Consider the following 18,012-nt stretch of genomic DNA (forward strand, 5'->3'; position numbering starts at 1 on the left):
AAAAACTATTGAACTTTTTTCAGTCTCCTACAGCCCCATTAAAATTATTTTTCATTGAATATATAAATATTTTAATTTTTTTATTTCAGGGGAAATTCCCTTTGATCGCATTTACTGTCACACCTATTATAAAAAGAGGTGTAAGCCACCTGTTAACAAAAGCCAGGTAAGAAGGTCATTGTCCAACCCATTTCTGAATGCCCGGAGGCATACATCTAAAATTTGGAGAAGCATGTAATTTGTGATACATGGAATCAAACATTTATTGCTTTACTTATGGAGTTACCTAACATTCAAAGACATTTTTTGAAGTGTCTTGAGTCAGATCATGTATTGGCCTGCTACCATCAACAATTATGGTTACATCATACAAAATGAGCAGGTGTCTGATAGAAGACAACTCCTGTTAGGAGGGGTGATCTGAAAAATAATAAAATATTACCTGTTTTTTTATTTTTACTGAGAACTTCAAAAGCAGATAGACAAGAAATAGCATACTATTCCCGTTTGCACCTCATGCAAAAAGCCACTGTCCCTTTCTACTAGGCCACATATTTTTGCCAGACAAGAATAAAAAGTTGCTAAAAAGTGTGGAAAACAATTGTGTTGCAAGTTCGTGTAAACCAGTTATTTTTTCCCCACAAATTACGTCAGAATTCTGGCACATTTGAAATAGAAACCAGGGTACTTTACCTCCCCTTTTTCATTATCCTATGCCCATTAAAAAAGTTGTCTGGGGCTCGAATATTTTTTTTTTGCTTTTGTATGGGGTTGCATTAAACATAAAAAGAGGTCATACTTACTTACCCTGATCCCCTGTATCTGCCATTCTGAGGGCTCCTGATCCCCACTTTACAGCTGCTTCCTGGTTGCGTCAACCCCAGGAAAACTGCTTGATTTTTGTGGACGACCTATTCACTGACTAAGGTAAGATAGTGCTGCTTCCAGTGTACAGTTCCTGCGGGAATAATACATCACAGGAAACAGTGGTGAGAATTGAGAGCAGTCAGAACGACAGCTGCATGGGATCTGCATGGGTAAGTATGACTTCTTTTTTAACATACCACCAGCCAAATGCTGTCCAAGAGTAATCCTTGTCACCTTATTTTTAAGTCCTATTACTTACCGTATTTATCGGGGTATACCACGCACCGGCCTATAACACGCACCCTCATTTTACCAAGGATATTTGGGTAAAAAAAGTTTTTTACCCAAATATCCATGGTAAAATGAGGGTGCGTGTGTGCACGTGTATACCCCGATATACCCCCAGGAAAGGCAGGGGGAGAGAGGCCGTCGCTGCCCGCTTCTCTCCCCCTGCCTTCCCTGGGGTCTAGAGCGCTGCTGTCGGCCCCTTTCACCCCCTGGTTATCGGCGCCGCTGCCCGTTCTGTCCCCCTGACTATCGGTGCCGACAGCCAGGGGGAGAGAAGGGGCAGCGGAACCCATTGCCGGCGCCGGCGCCGCTGCCCCGTTGCCTCCCCCCATCCCCGGTGACATAATTACCTGAGTCGGGTCCGCGCTGCTGCAGGCCTCCGGCGTGCGTCCCCAGCATCGTTGCTATGCACGGCGCGGCGCACTGACGTCATGCGCCGCGCCGTTTAGCGCATAGCAACTACGGCGGGGACGCACGACGAAGGCCTGCAGCAGTGCGGACCCGCGCGGATGGGGGGAGGCAATGGGTGCCGCTGCCCCTTCTCTCCCCCTGGCTGTCGGCGCCGCTTCTCTCCCCCTGGCTATCGGCGCCGGCACCGATAGTCAGGGGGACAGAACGGGCAGCGGCGCCGATAACCAGGGGGTGAGAAGGGCCGACAGCAGCGCTCTAGACCCCAGGAAAGGCAGGGGGAGAGAAGCGGGCAGCGACGGCCTCTCTCCCCCTGCCTTTCCTGGGGGTGTATCGGCGTATAACACGCACACAGACTTTAGGCTAAAAATTTTAGCCTAAAAAGTGCGTGTTATACGCCGATAAATACGGTATATACTATTATGGTATTACTAGTATACACTCAGTATACACAACTCACTTGTTACCTTTTACAAAGTACATCAGTAGTACAGTCCTGCTTACCTTTCTTTGCACTTTTCTAGCAATTTTTTCCTATCACTTATATGAATAGGAGACATTTACCTCTGTATCAATACTTGTGTTTGTGCAAAAACTAAATAAATAATAAAAATACTCAAAACTCAAATTTATTGTGGCTACCTAGAGATCTGTAAGTGTGTTGATAAATTGACTGCTGCCAATGTATCCCATCTGAACACGCCCTAAAGGTTTATTTTATTTGGTCTCTATTTCTGTGACTCTGTATTTAATAAAAATTTTATGACATTTTCTGATCACCAGGCTTTCTGGCGGCTGCTATAATGTATGTAAATAGCTATAAAAAGTAACAACCTGCACTTAATAGAGAGGTGTAGACTCTTGTCACTCATTTACATTGCACGTTATGTGTGCTTGTGTTTCGATGTGAGCCAAAAAGAAGTTTTAAAGAATGGGAGAAAATACCATGTGGTGTACATATTGCTATTTTATCTCAATGCAACTAAAAAAAATAAAAATATTCTACCGTTTTGTGTCTACAGTTTCCATGCAGACCTTTGGGTCTCCATGGTAACATACTACAAGCCCATGCAGTCACTTCCTTTCCATCTGTCTTTTAGTTTTTACTTACTATACATTTGGTAGGCTAACAAGAAGTAAGATACATAACTACATGACTATAGGATTACACCGAGATTTACAAAGGCATCGTAAACACACAATTTATTTTTATTTGCTTCTTTTTTTTATTTTTGAAGAATTAGAACAATAAAAGAAAACTGTTTGTAAAAGTAGACATATACTTTGACTTAGTAGCCACCTTTGCAAAGCTGTCGACCAAACATTTTCGAAAAGTGCATTGTGATTTTATGCAATTTAGAAGAGTCTTTTTATGAAGGCTAAAATAGTATTATGTAACACTGTATGTGCAATTCAAAATTAATTTTATGAAAAAAAGCATAATTAAATATCTTTAAAAATCTAATGGTTAGATTTTTGTAACGGCAGCCATTTTGTTTGACCAAATTGGGATACATTTAAACGTATTTTACTTGCGTTAAAATTTTGTGAACTGAGTATAAAGAAGAGTGCTTTAGGCTGTTAACATTTTGGAAAGTGTTGTTTTGCAACAGCTGAAAAGCCACAGGTTGGGGAACTCTACTTTAGTGCCATCATCATGACCAGTCAATCACTGTTGTCTTCATTACAGTAAAGTCTTATACACGGCGACATGTGTTTTCCTTATGTTGTGAAAAACTGTGGAAACTGTAAAGTCATCTTTTTGCCTCTTCTATACCTCCATTGCTTCAAAGGGGAGAATACAGCTAACAATAGCACCAAATGGTGACATTTAGGGAGATTTATCAAAACCTGTCCAGAGGAAAAGTTGCCAATAGCAACCAATCAGATCTCTTCTTTCATTTTTAACAAGGCCAACATGAAAGAAGTGATCTGATTGGTTGCTATGGGCAACTGGGCAACTTTTCCTTTGCACAGGTTTTGATCTCCCCCATAGTGCTTATGGCATCAGAAAGACATGGAGAGAGCCACCTCAAGACCAAGACACAAGCTGTGGTGTTAAAAGGCTGCAGAGTTAACTAGCAATACAAGTTGTTTGGCAATAAAAGGACCCAAGAAAAAATAAAATAGTATAACAATACAGCCAGATAAGCCAAACTGCAAAGGGCCACATCCAACCAACGAAAGTTAAGTGACTATACCGTAAAAGCCATGACTGCGTTCATTGTGTATGAGATAATGCCTAAATAAATATACACAAGATTGCATCAGGATTCCATGAGTGACGGGATTCTTTACTACTATTGTCTTCCTCGATCAACTGTAATCCCAAATTAAAATGTGGAGCCCTATGTCTGAAAAGTGGACAAGGTCAGCTCTACATAGGATCCCATCCTACTATATCTAACTACCGTATTTATCGGGGTATACAACGCACTCGCCTATAGCACGCACCCTCATTTTACCAAGGATATTTGGGTAAAAAAAGTTTATTACCCAAATATCCTTGGTAAAATGAGGGTGCATGTGTGTGTATGTGTATACCCCAATACACTGTTTCTGACCCCGCAGAAGCCCCCAGGAAAGGCAGGGGGAGAGAGGCCGTCACTGCCCGCTTCTCTCCCCCTGCCTTTCCTGGGGTCTAGAGCCCTGCTGCTGCCGCTTCTCTCCCCCTGGCTATCGGTGCCGATAGCCAGGGGGAGAGAAGCGGCGCCGGCAATGGGGCAGTGGCGCCGATAGACAGGGGGAGAGAAGGGGAAGCGGCACCCATTGCCGGTGCCACTACCCCGTTGCCTCCCTTAACCCCGGTTGTATAATTACCTGTTGCCGGCGTCGGGTCCGCGCTGCTTCTGGCCTCCGGTGTGGCGTCCCCAGCATCTATGCGCTGCACGGCGCGGCGCAATGACGAGTGACATCACTCTTCATTGCGTCTCGCAGCGCATAGCAACGATGCAGGGGACGCCACACCAGAGGCCAGAAGTAGCACGGCCCCGACCCCGGCAACAGGTAATTATACAACCAGGGATGGGGGAGGCAACAGGGCAGAGGCCCCTGGCTATCGGCGCCGGCAATGGGACAGCGGCACCGATAGCCAGGGGGAGAGAAGGGGCAGCGGCGCCGATAGCAAGGGGAGAGAAGCGGTGGCAGCAGGGCTCTAGACCCCAGGACAGGCAGGGGCAGAGACGCCGGCAGCGACGGCAGGTCTCTGCACCTGCAAAAGCCGCTGCAGTTCATTGATTTAAAACGCCCGGTTTAAATCATTGAACTGCAGCGGCTTATCGGTGTATAACAAGCAGGTAGACTTTAGGCTAAAAATTTTTGCCTAACAAATGCGTCTTATACGCCGATAAATACGGTATATATCATCTGCTTCCTCAAACCAAGGCCAGCAACTTCAGTTGTCACATCTATTCTAAAAGAATAGCTGGAAGTTCTTACAAGACCCTTCTTAAAAAAAAAAAAACTTCTTTAAAACTTTCAACTCCTACTTTACTTAAGAAAAAAGAAAAAAACAAACAATCAAAACAGTAATACTATAATACATAAATCTTCAAGAAATAGGAAATCCCATCTAAATGTCTGGCAGTTTTGAGTTAACATAGACCGAGGCTAACCAAGCCTGCAGCAACTCCAAGATGTGGATTATGTACCCAATGTTGCCTTAGTCAGCCCATGTTTTTGATGCTAAAGAATTTCTCATAGGAGGATAAATCAGTCTTAGACCAGGTGCCCCAGACATTTCGGTCAAAAAGGCACCTTTCAAGTCTTTCTTTGGCACAAGACTCTGGAATGTCGCAACCTAATGGCGGGATTATGCATCGACTATAAGATTCTTAGAATCTTTTAAATAAACAGCCTTTAACCTAACAACACAACACCAGATGTCGCAACAACCTGCATTATCAGATTTGGAAGAAAAGCTATTTATTGTGAACACAGTGAATACACAATATTGTCTGAACTCAACAACATCCTCCTAATCCATAAAAGGCTCACCGATAACAACAAGAGCCATCAAAACCTGTGGAACCGGAGGAAGAGTGGTGCAGAGGAAGAGTTGACCAGTTGCCCATAGCAACCAATCAGATTGCTTTTTTAATTTAAAAAAAAAAGCCTCTGCAAAAATTAAATAAACAATCTGATTGGTTGTTATTGGCAACTGCACCACTTTTTCACTAATATTCTTAACTAACCCATTCTCGATTCATGATTCAGGTCAAGCTTCTGTTGACCATTGACTAGGCAAAAATGCACCATAGCCTGCGGAACCTGCGGCATCAGTTATAAGACCCAATGTAGCAATAACAAATTGAGATTGTCACAAAAGGTGACCATTGAATTATTAATGAAATCAAGCTAAATTCTGACATCTTCTTTTAGTTATCTAGTGAGGCCAATGTCGGCACATGGAGATTTTAAGCTATTGGCCGCTGTATATTCACATCTTACCCATGGGAATCACCTTGGAAGTAAATATTAGTGGGCAAAGCGTAGACTGCAATTCCCTCCTGGTGGTTTTCTTCTTTAACCATTACTTTTCAAGCAAGTATCTAAAAGAAAATTTTTAGCAATTTGAATAAAAAAATCAGCTGCAACATACACAATGACTCTTATCAAAGTGAGGAACTTTTCCTACCTAAGAACAAGAAATTGTTCAGTTGTTGACCAGTGCCAAATTTTAACTAAACATTTCACACCTACGAAAAGGAGAACAGTAGCGTAAAAAGTTGAAAGAAGGAATGGTGGAAACTCTTTCTCTGGTAACTTCCACGTAATGCATAGCTAACTTACATTTGACATAGCATTAGGGGGTTACTTAGACCCAATACCAATATCATGTATATGGTTGCATGCCACTACCCCCTGACATCCCCTATAGGAGAAAAGAAGGTTCTGTTTTTTGGAGTTTAGCCTGGATCATCACCAAGATGATACGAAGAGCCAGAAGTGTCTGACAGCCACGTTTTATATGGAAATAACAAGGCATGCTAAAGTACTGGTGCATTGCCGTAGAATGAGATTTGCCATAGAATGAGATGATCCGCCTCCATCACATCCTATTGGCTCACACTTGTCACGTGACATATTTAACCGTCACGCATCGACGCGCACGGCAGTCTCACATTGGCTATCACAGGGAGAGGATCTCCTCTCCCTGTGATAGCTGAAGCTGCACGGAGCTCTCATGGCCTCCCGCTCTACATTACACAAAAAGCAGGGGGAGAGCAAGGACGCACACAGCTCCATCATCCCCCCTGCTCTGTCTCCCCAGGACCTAATCTACCACAGGGAGGCTGCAAGTTTGCATGGGGAAAACACAGAGCAGGGGGGGAGGGGAGAGAGGACGGACTGCACTGCACGGTGAGGATTTCTGTGTGTGAGGAGGATAGACTGCACTGCACGGGGCTGAGGATTTCTGTGTGTGAGGAGGACAGACTGCACTGCACGGGGAGGATTTCTCTGTGTGAGGAGGATAGACTGCACTGCACGGGGAGGATTTCTGTGTGTGAGGAGGATAGACTGCACTGCACGGGGAGGATTTCTCTGTGTGAGGAGGATAGACTGCACTGCACGGGGCTGAGGATTTCTGTGTGTGAGGAGGATAGACTGCACCGCACGGGGAGGATTTCTGTGTGTGAGGAGGATAGACTGCACTGCACGGGGCTGAGGATTTCTGTGTGTGAGGAGGACAGACTGCACTGCACGGGAAGGATTTCAGTGTGTGAGGAGGATAGACTGCACTGCACGGGGAGGATTTCTGTGTGTGAGGAGGATAGACTGCACTGCACGGGGAGGATTTCTGTGTGTGAGGAGGATAGACTGCACTGCACGGGGAGGATTTCTGTGTGTGAGGAGGACAGACTGCACTGCACGGGGAGGATTTCTGTGTGTGAGGAGGACAGACTGCACTGCACGGGGAGGATTTCTGTGTGTGAGGAGGACAGACTGCACTGCACGGGGAGGATTTCTGTGTGTGAGGAGGATAGACTGCACTGCACGGGGAGGATTTCTGTGTGTGAGGAGGATAGACTGCACTGCACGGGGAGGATTTCTGTGTGTGAGGAGGACAGACTGCACTGCACGGGGAGGATTTGTGTGTGTGAGGAGCATAGACTGCACTGCACGGGGAGGATTTCTGTGTGTGAGGAGGATAGACTGCACTGCACGGGGAGGATTTCTGTGTGTGAGGAGGACAGACTGCACTGCACGGGGAGGATTTCTGTGTGTGAGGAGGACAGACTGCACTGCATGGGGAGGATTTCTGTGTGTGAGGAGGATAGACTGCACTGCATGGGGAGGATTTCTGTGTGTGAGGAGGAGACTGCACTGCACGGGGAGGATTTCTGTGTGTGAGGAGGACAGACTGCACTGCACGGGGAGGATTTCTGTGTGTGAGGAGGACAGACTGCACTGCATGGGGAGGATTTCTGTGTGTGAGGAGGACAGACTGCACTGCACGGGGAGGATTTCTGTGTGTGAGGAGGATAGACTGCACTGCACGGGGAGGATTTCTGTGTGTGAGGAGGATAGACTGCACTGCACGGGGAGGATTTCTGTGTGTGAGGAGGAGACTGCACTGCACGGGGAGGATTTCTGTGTGTGAGGAGGACAGACTGCACTGCACGGGGAGGATTTCTGTGTGTGAGGAGGAGACTGCACTGCACGGGGAGGATTTCTGTGTGTGAGGAGGACAGACTGCACTGCACGGGGAGGATTTCTGTGTGTGAGGAGGACAGACTGCACTGCACGGGGAGGATTTCTGTGTGTGAGGAGGATAGACTGCACTGCACGGGGAGGATTTCTGTGTGTGAGGAGGATAGACTGCACTGCACGGGGAGGATTTCTGTGTGTGAAGGAAACACAGACTGCAGGGGAATAAATATCATACTGGGGGTGATTTATATGTGTGAGGGGGGGGGGGGGCTACTGAATGACACATGCTGGGAGTTGTAGTCCCTGCTATGTGTGTATATGCCAGTGTTTCCCAACCAGGGAATGCTGGAAGTAGTAGTTTTGCAACATCTGGAGGCGGCCTGGTTGGGAAACACTGGTGCATGAACTACAACCCCCAGGAGACTACAGAGATAAAATAGAGGTGTTGGTGAACTACAACCCCCAGGAGACTACAGAGATCAAATAGAGGTGTTGGTGAACTACAACCCCCAGGAGAATACTGAGATGCAATAGATGTGTTGGTGAACTACAACCCCCAGGAGAATACTGAGATACAATAGATGTGTTGGTGAACTACAACCCCCAGAAGAATACTGAGATACAATAGATGTGTTGGTGAACTACAACCCCCAGAAGAATACTGAGATACAATAGATGTGTTGGTGAACTACAACCCCCAGGAGAATACTGAGATACAATAGATGTGTTGGTGAACTACAACCCCCAGGAGAATACTGAGATACAATAGAGGTGTTCGTGAACTACAACTCCCAGGAGACTACTGATACAATAGAGGTGTTCGTGAACTACAACTCCCAGGAGAATACTGAGATACAAAAGATGTGTTGGTGAACTACAACCCCCAGGAAAATACTGAGATACAATAGATGTGTTGGTGAACTACAACTCCCAGGAGGCTACTAAGATACAATAGATGTGTTGGTGAACTACAACTCCCAGGAGACTACAGAGATACAATTGAGGTGCTGGTGAACTACAACTCCCAGGAGGCTACTGAGATACAATAGATGTGTTGGTGAACTACAACTCCTAGAAGACTACAGAGATACAATAGATGTGTTGGTGAACTACAACTCCCAGGAGACTACTGAGATACAATAGAGGTGTTGGTGAACTACAACTCCCAGGAGACTACAGAGGCAGCATGCTGGTGTTATACCACAGACTGAAGACTCCTGAATGGCACATGCTGGGAGTTGTAGTCGCTTTTGTGTGTGTATGCCAGTGTATCCCAACCAGGGCTGAGTAATATTAGTGTGCTGTGTACAACGCTGCATATATATATATATATATATATATATATATATTAGTGTGCTGTGTATAACACTGTATATATGTATATATATATATACATATATTAGTGTGCTGTGTATAACGCTGTGTATATATATATATATATATATATATATATATATATATATTAGTGTGCTGTGTATAACGCAGGTTTCCTCAAGCTGCAAGGGGGAGGATGGACTGCACGGGCTGGCTTCTGCTTTTTCATGGGGTGTTCATTAGCCCCATAAAGAGGACATAGAAATGAATGAGGTTTGTACAGGACATGAAGATCACTGTATGAACCCTGTGCATTTATATGTCAGCGTTCATACAGGGAAGCAGAGATGCACGGGGGTCATATAGGGATGTAAAAATGCACAGGGTTCATACAGGGAAGCAGAGATGCACAGGGTTCATACTGGGAAGCAGAGATGCACAGGGTTCATACTGGGAAGCAGAGATGCACAGGGTTCATACAGGGAAGCAGAGATGCACAGGGTTCATACTGGGAAGCAGAGATGCACGGGGTTCATACAGGGAAGCAGAGATGCACAGGGTTCATACTGGGAAGCAGAGATGTACAGGGTTCATACAGGGAAGCAGAAATGCACGGGGTTCATACAGGGAAGCAGAGATGCACGGGGTTCATACAGGGAAGCAGAGATGCACGGGGTTCATACAGGGAAGCAGAGATGCCCGGGGTTCATACAGGGAAGCAGAGATGCACGGGGTTCATACAGGGAAGCAGAGATGCACGGGGTTCATACAGGGAAGCAGAGATGCACGGGGTTCATAAAGGGAAGCAGAGATGCACGGGGTTCATACAGGGACGTAGAAATGCACGGGGTTCATACAGGGAAGGAGAGATGCATGGGGTTCATACAGGGAAGCAGAGATGCATGGGGTTTGTACAGGGAAGCAGAGATGTACAGGGTTCATACAGGGAAGCAGAGATGCACGGGGTTCTTACAGGGAAGCAGAGATGTACAGGGTTCATACAGGGAAGCAGAGATGCACGGGGTTCATACAGGGAAGCAGAGATGCACAGGGTTCATGCAGGGAAGCAGAGATGCACGGGGTTCATACAGGGAAGCAGAGATGCACGGGGTTCATACAGGGAAGCAGAGATGCACGGGGTTCATACAGGGAAGCAGAGATGCACGGAGTTCATACAGGGAAGCAGAGATGCACGGGGGGGGGGGGTTCATACAGGAAAGCAGAGATGCACAGGGTCCATACAGGGAAGCAGAGATGCACGGGGTTCATATAGGGATGTAAAAATGCACAGGGTTCATACAGGGAAGCAGAGATGCACAGGGTTCATACTGGGAAGCAGAGATGCACGGGGTTCATACAGGGAAGCAGAGATGCACAGGGTTCATACTGGGAAGCAGAGATGCACGGGGTTCATACAGGGAAGCAGAGATGCACAGGGTTCATACTGGGAAGCAGAGATGTACAGGGTTCATACAGGGAAGCAGAAATGCACGGGGTTCATACAGGGAAGCAGAGATGCACGGGGTTCATACAGGGAAGCAGAGATGCACGGGGTTCATACAGGGAAGCAGAGATGCCCGGGGTTCATACAGGGAAGCAGAGATGCACGGGGTTCATACAGGGAAGCAGAGATGCACGGGGTTCATACAGGGAAGCAGAGATGCACGGGGTTCATACAGGGAAGCAGAGATGCACGGGGTTCATACAGGGACGTAGAAATGCACGGGGTTCATACAGGGAAGCAGAGATGCATGGGGTTCATACAGGGAAGCAGAGATGCATGGGGTTTGTACAGGGAAGCAGAGATGTACAGGGTTCATACAGGGAAGCAGAGATGCACGGGGTTCTTACAGGGAAGCAGAGATGTACAGGGTTCATACAGGGAAGCAGAGATGCACGGGGTTCATACAGGGAAGCAGAGATGCACAGGGTTCATGCAGGGAAGCAGAGATGCACGGGGTTCATACAGGGAAGCAGAGATGCACGGGGTTCATACAGGGAAGCAGAGATGCACGGGGTTCATACAGGGAAGCAGAGATGCACGGAGTTCATACAGGGAAGCAGAGATGCACGGGGGGGTTCATACAGGGAAGCAGAGATGCATAGGGTCCATACAGGGAAGCAGAGATGCACGGCATTCGTACAGGAAAGCAGAGATGCACGGCGTTCGTACAGGGAAGCAGAGATGCACGGGGTTCATACAGGGAAGCAGAGATGCACGGAAGGGGGGGGGGTTCATACAGGGAAGCAGAGATGTACGGCGTTCGTACAGGGAAGCAAAGATGCATGGGGTTCGTACAGGGAATATGAGATGCACAGGGTCCATACAGGGAAGCAGAGATGCACGGCATTCGTACAGGGAAGCAGAGATGCACGGCGTTCGTACAGGGAAGCAGAGATGCACGGGGTTCATACAGGGAAGCAGAGATGCACAGGGTTTGTACAGAGGTCTTTATGTCAGCGTTCATTGTACTGCAACTTTGAGAGAAATTCATGTCAGGAGGGACGTACAGGAGAAATAACACAGTTGCCTGTACATCTTCATCCTGGAGAGATTGATGAGGAGAAAACTGATTTTGGCGGTAGCCTCCACATTAAAACTTCTCTTGCAGAATTCTGTGAGTGGAGTTTGATTAAATCATTAACCTGTCTAGGACCAAGGGCGTACCTGTACGCCCTCAGCGTTTCTGTCCACCACTGGCTGTGAACGGAACAAGAGGCCTGCTGAAATCGTTCAGAAGGCATTCCGTCCCAATGCCTTCTGACCGACCAATAGCAGAGATAGGTGGGGTGGCACCGCTGCCACCTCACTCCCATCACTTCAGGGAGAAATCACTGCAAATCTCCTGTCTGAATTGACAAAGGGGAGGGGGGCTCAGGAGCCCCCCAGGCATTTGCATGGAATGCCTTCTGAACTATTTCAGCAGGCCTCCCGTTCCGTTCACCGCCAGTTACCAGGGGTGGACAGAAACGCTGAGGGCGTACAGGTACTCTCTTGGTCCTAGACAGGTTAATGATTTAATCAAACGCCACTCGCAGAATTCTGCAAGTGAAGTTTTAATGTGGCGGCTACCGACAAAATCTGTTTTCTCCTCCTCAATTTCTCCAGGATGAAGCTGTACATGCTACAGAGTTATTTCTCCTGTACGTCCCTCCTGACATGATTATCTCTCGAAGCTGCTGTGCAATGAACGCTGACATGAAGGCCTCTGTACAAACCCCGTACATCTCTGCTTCCCTGTATGAACCCCGTACATCTCTGCTTCCCTGTATGAACTCTGTGCATCTCTGCTTCCCTGTATGAACCCCGGGCATCTCTGCTTCCCTGTATGGACCCTGTGCATCTCTGCTTCCCTGTATGAACCCTGTACATCTCTGCTTCCCTGTATGAACCCCGTGCATCTCTGCTTCCCTGTATAGACCCCATGCATCTCTGCTTCCCTGTATGAACCCTGTGCATCTCTGCTTCCCTGTATGAACCCCGTGCATGTCTGCTTCCCTGTATGAACCCTGTGCATCTCTGCTTCCCTGTATGAACCCCGTGCATCTCTGCTTCCCTGTATGAACCCCATGCATCTCTGCTTCCCTGTATGAACCCCGTGCATGTCTGCTTCCCTGTATGAACCCTGTGCATGTCTGCTTCCCTGTATGAACCCTGTGCATCTCTGCTTCCCTGTATGAACCCTGTGCATCTCTGCTTCCCTGTATGAACCCCATGCATCTCTGCTTCCCTGTACAAACCCTGTGCATCTCTGCTTCCCTGTATGAACCCTGTGCATCTCTTCTTCCCTGTATGAACCCCATGCATCTCTGCTTCCCTGTATGAACCCTGTGCATCTCTGCTTCCCTGTATGAACCCTGTACATCTCTGCTTCCCTGTATGAACCCCGGGCATCTCTGCTTCCCTGTGTGAACCCTGTGCATCTCTGCTTCCCTGAATAGACCCCGTGCATCTCTGCTTCCCTGTATGAACCCCGTGCATCTCTGCTTCCCTGTATGGACCCGTGCATCTCTGCTTCCCTGTATGAACCCCGTGCATCTCTGCTTTCCTGTATGGACCCCGTGCATCTCTGCTTCCCTGTACGAACCCTGTGCATCTCTGCTTCCCTGTGCAAACCCCGTGCATCTCTGCTTCTCTGTATGAACCCTGTGCATCTCTGCTTCCCTGTATGAACCCTGTGCATCTCTGCTTCCCTGTATGAACCCTGTGCATCTCTGCTTCCCTTGCTTCCCTGTATGAACCCTGTACATCTCTGCTTCCCTGTATGAACCCTGTGCATTTCTACATCCCTGTATGAACCCCGTGCATCTCTGCTTCCCTGTATGAACACCGACATAGAAATACACAGGGTTCATACAGTGATCTTCATGTCCTCTACAAACTCCATTCATTTCTATGTCCTCTTTAAGGGGCTAATGAACACCCCATGAAAAAGCAAAAACCAGCCCGTGCAGTTTGTCCTCCCCCTTGCAGCTTGAGGAAACCTGCGTTATACAGAGCACACTAATATATATATACCGGGGCAACCGCAGAAGGTCTGGGTACACAGGCTTGGGAACACACTACAACACTTTCTCAGGGCACTAAGGCAACAAGATCCAGCAGGGACAAGAAGGGGAAGTGGGTTTATACCAATGGAGGTTATCGACACTGATTGGGCCAGGCACCAATTAATGGTGCACTGGCCCTTTAAATCTCAGAGAGCCGGCGCGCGCGCCCTAGAGAGTGGGACCGCGCGTGCCGGGACGTGACAGCCGGGAAACGGGAAAGGTGAGTGGATTGGGATGCGACCCGCGGGCGGGCGCGTCCCACTACGCGGATCGCATCCCCGCCGGCAGTGGCAGTGCAGCGCTCCCGGTCAGCGGGTCTGACCGGGGCGCTGCATAGAAGAGAATGCCGCGAGCGCTCCAGGGAGGAGCAGGGACCCAGAGCGCTCGACGTAACAATTGTAATCCTTCCAGGACTTATCAGCTGCTGTATGATCCACAGGAAGTTCTTTTATTTTTGAATTTCCTTTCTGCCTGACCACAGTACTCTCTGCTGACACCTCTGTCCATTTTAGGAACTGTCCAGAGAAGGAGAGAATCCCCATTGAAAACCTATCCTGCTCTGGACAGTTCCAAAAATGGACAGAGGTGTCAACAGAGAGCACTGTGGTCAGGCAGAAAGGAAATTCAAAAAGAAAAGAACTTCCTGTGGATCATAACAGCAGCTGATAAGTACTGGAAGGAGTAAGATTTTTTTTAATAGAAGTAATTTACAAATCTGTATAACTTTCTGACACCAGTCTATTTAACATAAATGTTTTCCGGTGGATTACCCCTTTAACAAGACTCTTGGATGTATAGTAAGAAGTCTATGAATTACTTTAAATTAAATTAATTATGATTCTCATTCATCGATGTAATTCTCAGGCTTTTCACCATATCATTCCATTCATCATCCGAAAATTCTCCCAATTCCCTTTCCCCTTTTCTTCTGCTCAAAAACTCAATTCCTTGAGAAACATCAACAATAATAATTTTATAAAAAAAGGGATTCACTTTTCATAGAATTTTCCCTAAGTGATTCAAATAAAAAATGTGACCTTATAATGAACTTATCTTTATTCGTAGTGACATTAAATGTGTTGAATTTGAAAAAATTGATATCTGCAACTTTCATTTAACCCATACATTCACCCAAGTGTCTCAAAATCAATGAGTTGTCCATTTTGAAAAGAATTGTGTTAAACCCCAATTCTTCCAAAACAAATATCCCCCAATTTTGAAAACTTCACTGAAAGAGTTATTATTAAAGAGTGGGGTCAAGGGAAGCCTTCCCTTTATCGCTACCAAATTTTTGACCTTCACCCAAGACTTGTGAATATTTATTAATGTAGGTTATTTACAACCAGCCTCATTACCAATCACATTTGTTTCCAACATTTCAAAAAGATCTTCACCCTCCATACCGAGTCTAATTCTCAGATATTGAAACCAACCCGGTCCGACATCACCGACTATAAACCTCAAATGGGATGCTAAAACATACAGCCTGAAATTAGGGATTGATAACCGACCTAACCTCCCAGGAATCAGTAAATATTTAAGTTTAATGCATACTTAAATGCATGATTAGGGAATTGAGCAGGATAGAATTTTTTTAAACCAGATTTATTTTATAGAACTTGGAGATGCAATGATAAAATATAGAATTGTGGGAAGAAAAAACATTTTGGATAGAGCCATTCTATCAGCCATGGAGAGAGGAAGATTTAACCATACCTGAATTTTTTTCTCCATCTTTTTGATGGTCGGCTTTGAATTTAATAAATAGTATTCCATGATTAGGGGAGATATTTTAAAGGGGTTTTCCACCCTAAGATGATTTTAGTACTTACCTGCCAGAACTGGGTATTTCCTGTTGGATTTTGTTCTCTAAACTACACATCCCACAGTTCCATGCTTGAAAGTTTGAGATCACTTTCCTTCCTCCAACACATCAGCCACCCCACCCATTGAAACAAAATGTTTTCTAACCAGGGGGTGTACAGCTGTTGCTAAATTGTAGCAGAACATTCTCCCTCTGATCACCTGACTAGTGATGTCAGGTCTTGAGGCACTGCAACCTGGGAAATCTCAAGCCATGAGTAATTTTGTATGCTGTTAAAAATAAATATTGGGGCGATAATCATAGAAGAATTGTGAGACGACTGTCACACACAGGTACAGACATTATATTATGAACTACAGTAACTTTACAGCCCCTGTAGCACAGTTAAATAAAAAAAGATCCTGGAATACCCCTTTAACACCCAAATACTCTGTTACGCCGAGCGCTCCGGGTCCCTGCTCCTCCCCGGAGTGCTCACGGCGTCTCTCTCCCTGCAGCGCCCCGGTCAGACCCGCTGACCGGGAGCGCTGCACTGACATTGCCGGCGGGGATGCGATTCGCATAGCGGGACGCGCCCGCTCGCGAATCGCATCCCAAGTCACTTACCCGTCCCGGTCCCCTGCTGTCATGTGCTGGCGCGCGCGGCTCCGCTCTCTAGGGCGCGCGCGCGCCAGCTCTCTGAGACTTAAAGGGCCAGTGCACCAATGATTGGTGCCTGGCCCAATTAGCCTAATTGGCTTCCACCTGCTCCCTGGCTATATCACCTCATTTCCCCTGCACTCCATTGCCGGATCTTGTTGCCTTGTGCCAGTGAAAGCGTTTAGTGTTGTCCAAAGCCTGTGTTACCTGATCTCCTGCTATCCCGACCTTCTGCTACGTCTGACCTTGCCTTTGCCTAGTCCTTCTGTCCCACGCCTTCTCAGCAGTCAGCGAGGTTGAGCCGTTGCTAGCGGATACGACCTGGTTGCTACCGCCGCAGCAAGACCATCCCGCTTTGCGGCGGGCTCTGGTGAACACCAGTAGCCTCTTAGAACCGGTACACCGGCACGGTCCACGCCTATCCCTCGCTGACACAGTGGATCCACAACCTGTAAGCCGTATCGTGAAAGTAGATCCGGCCAAGTCTCGCTGACCTTACCACGGTGGTCGCTCAGCAATCGCAGCAAATTGCCCAACAAGGACAGCAGCTGTCGCAGTTGACCGCCACGTTACAGCAACTTCTGCCTCTGCTACAGCAGCAACCATCTCCTCCGCCAGCTCCTGCACCTCCTCCGCAGCGAGTGGCCGCTCCTAGCCTCCGCTTGTCCCTGCCGGACAAATTTGATGGGGACTCTAGACTCTGCCGTGGATTTTTGTCTCAATGTTCCCTGCATATGGAGATGTTGTCGGACCTATTTCCTACAGAACGGTCTAAGGTGGCGTTCGTAGTGAGCCTTCTTTCTGGAAAGGCCTTGTCTTGGGCCACACCGCTCTGGGACCGCAATGATCCTGCCACAGCCACAGTCCAGTCCTTCTTCGCTGAAGTCCGTAGTGTCTTCGAGGAACCAGCCCGAGCTTCTTCTGTCGAGACTGCCCTGCTGAACCTGGTCCAGGGTAATTCTTCAGTAGGCGAGTACGCCATCCAATTTCGTACTCTCGCTTCCGAATTATCTTGGAATAATGAGGCTCTCTGCGCGACCTTTAAAAAAGGCCTATCCAGTAACATCAAGGATGTGCTGGCCGCACGAGAGATTCCTGCCAACCTGCAAGAACTTATCCATTTGGCCACCCGCATTGACATGCGTTTTTCTGAGAGACACCAGGAGCTCCGCCAGGAAAAAGACCTAGATCTCTGGGCACCTCTCCCACAGTATCCTTTGCAATCTACGCCTGTGCCTCCCGCCGAGGAGGCCATGCAAGTGGATCGGTCTCGCCTGATCCAGGAAGAGAGGAATCGCCGTAGGGAAGAAAATCTTTGCCTGTATTGTGCCAGTACCGAACATTTCTTGGTGGATTGCCCTATTCGTCCTCCACGTCTAGGAAACGCACGCACCCAGCTCACGTGGGTGTGGCGTCTCTTGGTACGAAGTCTGCTTCTCCACGTCTCACGGTGCCCGTGCGGATTT

Source organism: Hyla sarda, chromosome 7 (assembly GCF_029499605.1).
Source record: "Hyla sarda isolate aHylSar1 chromosome 7, aHylSar1.hap1, whole genome shotgun sequence".
Classification (NCBI taxonomy): Eukaryota; Metazoa; Chordata; class Amphibia; order Anura; family Hylidae; genus Hyla; species Hyla sarda.